Source organism: Lathyrus oleraceus, chromosome 1 (assembly GCF_024323335.1).
Source record: "Lathyrus oleraceus cultivar Zhongwan6 chromosome 1, CAAS_Psat_ZW6_1.0, whole genome shotgun sequence".
Taxonomy (NCBI): Eukaryota; Viridiplantae; Streptophyta; class Magnoliopsida; order Fabales; family Fabaceae; genus Lathyrus; species Lathyrus oleraceus.
This window is the reverse complement of record NC_066579.1, coordinates 313,370,271-313,376,917: the sequence shown is the minus strand read 5'-3', so window position 1 is coordinate 313,376,917 and position 6,647 is coordinate 313,370,271. Positions and strand designations below refer to the sequence as shown.

The window sequence follows — 6,647 nt, the reverse complement described above, 5'->3', positions numbered from 1 at the left end:
GAAGAAATATGTTCGACCTTAAGGGCTAAAGCATCCATTTTCGCTTGCATCATGTCCATAGAACTTATCTCATGTATTCCACCTTGGGTCTCCTTTTTCTCTACTGATGCTCGTTCAGTTCCCCATTGGTAATGGTTTTGGTCCATATCCTCAATTAGGTCACAAGCTTCAGGGTAAGGTTTGTTCATCAGCACACCACCAGTGGCAGCGTCGATGCTCATCTTTGTGTTATAATGGAGTCCATTGTAGAAGGTATGAACGATCAGCCATTGTTCTAGGCCACGGTGTGGACAGACTCTTAACAGCTCTTTGTATCTCTCCCAAGCTTCAAAAAGTGATTCTCCTTGGTTTTGAGTAAATCTAGTTATTTGGTTTCGAAGAACAACAGTCTTACTGGGGGGAAATATCTAGCAAGGAATACTCTCCTAAGGTCTTCCCAGGTAGTTATTGAGTTAGCTGGAAGTGAATCTAACCATGAACGTGCTATATCCCTGAGGGAAAAAGGAAATAATCTTAAACGAATCGCATCAGGTGAAGCACCGTTGGATTTAAAGGTGTCGGCCAGTTGGATAAAATGTTGATTTGGGCTCAGTAGCGAGACCCACGAATTGGTTCTGTTGCACTAATTGTAGTAAATATGGTTTTAGTTCGAAATTGTTGGCAGGAATGAGGGGGTTTACTATACTAGAACTAGGTGAAGGAGAAGAGCGATCCAAAACGCATCGGAATTTAAAATTCCTCCTTTAGTGATCCTTACGAATGGGCATGATCAGTGATAGAATCGTTACCTATTGTGGCGATTGTAACCTTTGATGCAAATCTACGGAGCGATCACGAACGTTGAATGATGACAACGCCTCGACTCAGTCCACACGAACGAATTCCTTCAATCTCAGTGCTAGCTGCTACGAATGAAGGCTTTGAGTGAGTGAGAGAGAGAGAGAGAGAGAGAGAGAGAGAGAGAGAGAGAGAGAGAGAGAGAAATGAAATTACAACTGCACAAATGCTTCTACACAAGGGTTCTATTTATAAAACCACTTATGTGGGCTACAAGCTAAAAATCCCACTCAAGTGTATGTGGCCCATATCTTATAATATGCCAAAATCACTTAAGCGCGTGGTACCTTACCATATTTTGTATTCTACTTAAGTACATCGTACCTTACGATGTTCTACAATTCACTTAAGTGCACCGTACATTACGGTATTCCTTAGTTACTCTATCTCTCATCAATCCGTTCTTTTGTGTGTGATCCTGTAGGTTTTCGCGACATTGACAATTATATTAAATCACGTATTTAACATAATAAATAGTAAGCGGTATCTAGCAACACATCATTGCTACCCAAGACACGAAAATATCATTTGATCTGACAAATCCTTTTGTGATAATACTTATGTGTACAATTACCCTTTTGCCCTTATGTCTATATTGAACACAAGGCATAGACTGTGTCATCCTTGTCCAGTTCAATATTTGGCCCATAGACATTTATCCTATTACGCGGAATGGACAAATTCCATCTAGGTCACTCATGTCCCTTAGCATGCTTCGTGGAGTACCCATCAACTGTCTTTATGGTCATCCAGTTACGGACAATGTTTGATCAGCAATAAGGCACTCGACTCTACATATAGGGTCCATAGTGGTTTCAGGTCGAAGGGTGGTATACACCATTATCACCATGAGAATTACTTATGACACTTTGCATAACATTCTATATAGTATTCTCATAGCGGGTCAATTCAGTATAAATATTACTCTTAATATTCATACTTATGTTTAAGACTTGATAACTCCTTATCCATGATCCATGAGATGTGATCATCAGTCTATATACATAATAGTCTTAATGCTTTAATGTTATCCCACTTCACAATAAGGCTCGACTACGGATACTTTAAGAATAATGTCCTTATGTTTAATGTGATCTCATGATTAAGTCACACTTGATACATTAAACGGGCTAGCTATTCAAGGGACTTTATTAAATAAACATAATAAAGAAAAAGCCTTTTATTATTAATAAATAATTCGATACAAGTACCAAAAGTATTGGCCTCTAGGGCTTACACCAACACTAGGTTCCTCGTCAGAGGGTTGGGAAAATTCCTTAAGAGGTCTCCAGTCGCGATTCTCGGCCATAGCTTTCTTAATTCGGATGAGTAAGAAGCGTGTACGAGTGTAACGTTCGGGTCCCGCTAAAGGATCTACTAAATTTCCGTTACTACGGGTTCTTCGCATTTACCGGCTAATAATGCCTTAGTCTAGACGGTGTAACAACAGGGTACAAAATTTGACGAAGTTCGATCCCCGGCAACGGCGCCAAAAACTTGATCTCTTTATTCGCAAGTGCACGAATCACGTCAGAGTAATATAAAAGAATATTGATCCCACAAAGACCAAATCATCAATCTATTGATTACTATTGTTACGATGTTTATCTAAGGCGGTACAAATGAGATATTGATGTTGCAAAATAACAGTAAATAAAGAAAATGATAAATACAATGCAGATAAAGATAGGCTTGAATGTATTTCACGTCAGTTAAACGATGCTTCGATTGTCTAAATAGAACTACTTATGGGGAAATATTTTCTGCTCTTGAAAAGAATCCATTTAACAGGAACTGCCGCTTTCGCGTATTCAGAACTGAGTTTACCCTTAAATTAAGGCCTTTTATTGTCACTTATAAAAGGTGCGCAGAACGCTAAAGTAGTAAACCTATTTTTAAGAAATAAGACTCGTAAGCTTAGTTGAAAAGTGATTTTGATTCGGAAAGTTTATCCAAGGAGTTTCCTGATTTTAAATCTATCAACGCATCCGAAAACAGTTTCAAAAATCGTTTTTCCTTAAAGTGATAAAAATTCCTAGTTAACTAAGCCAGGGTGCTTTCGCACTCCTTGAGTAGTTAAAACTAACCAAGTTTGTTTCAGAAAACTTGAATTAAAAATCGAAACAACCCCCTAAAGCATTTCTACAGATGCAATATGTGAAACATCTCTTTAACCGCGATCCCTACATTCTAACCTTTGAAAGATTTAGCCAAACATGGTGATACAAACAAATACAACGATATTGAACATGTTGAAAAGAAGTTTAGAATGTAAGGCGTGAAGAACAAGTAAAACGCGTAAAACAATTAAAACGAGCAATAAAGATAATGGCGAGAAAATTAAATAAAGTAAAGACAATGGCTGGAAATTAAATAAAGTAAAGCATGACAAGTAATTAAATAAAGTAAAGCATGACAAGGAATTAAATAAAGTAAGGCATGACAAGTAAAATAAAAAGGAGATTAAATTAGAACCTGCTCCAAACGGAGGCTTTAAATCTGGTACAAGGAAGTAAATAAACCTTTGACTTTAAAAATAAAGACGACAGCAAAATCAAAGTGCTCTAACTCATGTTCACTAAGGTGCGATAACCCCTCGATGTGACGGATTACCGCTTTTACAGATGATAATATAGTCTTAGTGTTGTAAACTAAGTTGGATGATTTGGAAATGAACTAGAATGACCTATTTATAGAGGAACTCAGCAGCATGCAAAGGCCAGGATGCCCTTCAACTTCTCTTTAGTGGGAACGTGAAATGCAAAGGTGGCGCCTGCCACCCCTCCATGGCACCCGCCATGTGAGTAAATGGGGAAGTTCATGGGATCGTGGCAGTTTCCTCCTGGTTGAGGGCTGATGTATCATGGCTTCTCCTATAGCGGCCGCCATGCAGAACGCCATGAGTACAATATTTGCCGAAAACCCTAATTTTTTGGTCTTTTCGCTTCGTTTCTTCTAAAAAGGTCCTGAAAGAGCTAAATACCTGGGAAAAAAAACACAAAAGAAAGCATAACATAAGAAAAATGATAATAAAGACCTAAAAAAGATGTGAAATCCGAGTCAAAAACGCGGTGTGATTCAGTGTGATCAACTTTCTCTTTCAGTCCCTTATTTTCCTTAGGCTTATTCCATTTTAACCCTAGACGGGCCCTATGGTTCTTAGGTTCATTACCTTTCATCACATGCGCATCAAGTGGGAATAATATTTTATTCCAAGGCCTCTCTATAATCCATTAGTCTCAATCTTATAAACCTCAACGTCACCAAGCAAACTCTCTTACAACTTAATGGTCAAAGGAGGTCTCGATGCACTCTCTTGAACACAATCGGTTAGAAAGTTAACCAAATAACAAAAATACCTTAACAAAGTGTTATTCAACAGTTTTGCTAGAATAAATTCAATCTTATCCTCTCCTACCTCAAAAGTAAAATTCCCTCTCTTAACATCTATGATGGCCCCCGCCGTAGCTAAGAAAGGCCTACCTAAAATTATCAGGATTTGAAAATCTTCATTGATGTCCATTATAACAAAGTCAATTGACACATAATACTCTCCAACTCTCATCGGGACATCTCCTAACACACTGATAGGATACTTAACCTATTTATCGACAAGTTCTAAAGACATATTAGTAGGTTTCATGTCTCCCATATCCAACTTCTTACACACAAACAAAGGCATCAAGCTAACACTAGCACCTAGGTCACAAAGCACTCTCTCAAAGTCCATGGTACCTATATGACAAGGGATACAGAAACTTCTCAGATCTTTAAGCTTAGGGATTACCATGTTTTGAATCATGTCACTACTATCAAGGATCATAGCCATAGTTTCATAGTTTCATGGTCCTCTAGCTTTCTTTTATTGGAAAGAATATCTTTTAAGAACTTAGCACTGGAGGGCATTTGAGTTAGTGCCTCAGTGAAAGCATATTAAGGTGGATCTTTTTTATAAGTTCCATAAACTTTTTGAACTGGGCCTCTACTTTTCCTTTCACAAGCCTTTATGGGAAAAGAACAATAGGTTTGTAGGGAGGAAAAGCAACATAAAGTGTTTCCTTCTCCACCTCTTCAGCAAACTCCTTTTCGGGTGTTGTTGGCACACTCTCTTCAACCTCTACCTCTCTCTCTCACTAGAAAAACCCACTTGTTTACCACTACAGGTTGTAACAAAATTTAAATGTCCCTTGTGATTTTGTTCGGGTTGCCCCAGAATTAATCTGGGAGGGATGGAAGAAGCAGTTTATTGTTGAGCTACTTGGAAGATTTTAGTCTCCAACATTTTGGTATGAGTGACAACGTTGTCAACCTTAGTGTTCAATTGCCCAAGTGCCTCATTAGTGAGGAGGTTTTGATTTCTAAACTCATTATTTAGGTGGGTTTGTATCAACATAAAAAATTTCATTAAAAGTTCAAGGTTAGATTTCTTAGGCTCGGTTGGTGTAGCTTTTTGGAAACCCGGCAGTCTCATGGCTTGTTGGGGGGGTGTTGTTCATATAAGAGACGTTAGGGTGATCATGTCACCCCGGGTTATAGGTGTTGGAGTACGAGTTGCTCTGCTAGTTATTGTTCACAAAGTTTGCATTTTCTTGGGTGGATCCTCTCATGTGGATCATTTGACAATCTCTATTGGTATGCCCATTAACTCCGCATATCTCACAATAGAGAGTAACCTGGGGAAACAGAAACGACATAGACAATAGTAACAGGTGTGGAAGGTGTGATGCTTAAACTATCTATCTTTTGGTAAAGGTCATCCACCTTAGCATTCATATGGCAAAACTCATTAACCTCATAAAGGCCACCGTTATTAGCAGTAACTTGTCACACACTTCCCCATGAGTGGTGGTTTTTGGCTCTTTCTTCTATCAATTTATAGGCTACACCTTGAGGATTATTCATTAGGGATATTCCAAAAGTTGTATCTAAGGTCATCCTTGTGGAGTAAAGGAGACCATTGTAAAAGGTATGGATAATCATCCACTTCTCAAGTCCATGGAAAGGGCATAGTCTTAGAAAATCTTTATAACACTCCCACGCGTCAAACAATGATTCCCCATCTTCTTGCCTAAAGTTGTTAATCTCATTTATAACTTGGGCGTTTTACTTGGCAGAAAGTACCATGCAAGAAAGGTCGCTTTTAATTTGGTTTAGGAAGTAATAGAATTGGCGTCAAGGATTAAAGTCAAGTCCGGGCATGGTCTCGTAAAGAAAAGGGAAATAAACAAAGGTGGATGGCATTTTGGCCAACACCATTAGCCTTAACAGTACCACAATTATCAATGAAGATAGAAAGATGATGATTCAGATTTACCGAAGGTAAACTGGTAAATTGATTTTGTTACACCATACCAATCAAATAAGGTTTTAATTCAAAATTATTAGCCGCAATCAGTGGGTGCACGATACTAAAAGATGGTTCCTCTTGGTGGGAATCATATAATCCTTAAGAGGCTTAGTATCAACCGGATCAGACATAGCTTGCAATCTAATATTTTGGCATCTCTCGAGTAAGAACCGCTCGATTTCGTCTACAGGCTCAACTAAGTTTCCAACAGAGAAGGTTCTTCGCATACAAGAGCATCCAGAACCATAAAAAATAGACATAATAAAATAAACATAATAATAAGCTCTAGTCTATACGGTGATCAAACAATAATGCAATATTAGACACAATTCGTCCTCGACAACAACTCCAAAAACTTGGTGCAACCGCAAGTGCACGGCTATGCAAAGTAGTAAAAAGATATTGAGCTGCATAGACCAATGGCTTAAGTACCGAATTATGTTCTGTTAGTGTGTATCTAGAG

At 38.3% G+C, this 6,647-nt stretch overlaps 2 non-coding genes across 2 annotated transcripts; both read left to right on the top strand.

Moving 5' to 3' along the window:
• Nucleotides 1–276: 276 nt before the first annotated feature.
• On the top strand, nt 277–383 carry LOC127116183 (small nucleolar RNA R71). The gene has a single exon (XR_007801161.1). It is a non-coding gene; the product is annotated as a small nucleolar RNA R71 (small nucleolar RNA).
• A 5,444-nt stretch (nt 384–5,827) lies between these two features.
• On the top strand, nt 5,828–5,932 carry LOC127116352 (small nucleolar RNA R71). Its single transcript, XR_007801303.1, has one exon. It is a non-coding gene; the product is annotated as a small nucleolar RNA R71 (small nucleolar RNA).
• The last annotated feature ends 715 nt before the right edge of the window (nt 5,933–6,647 follow it).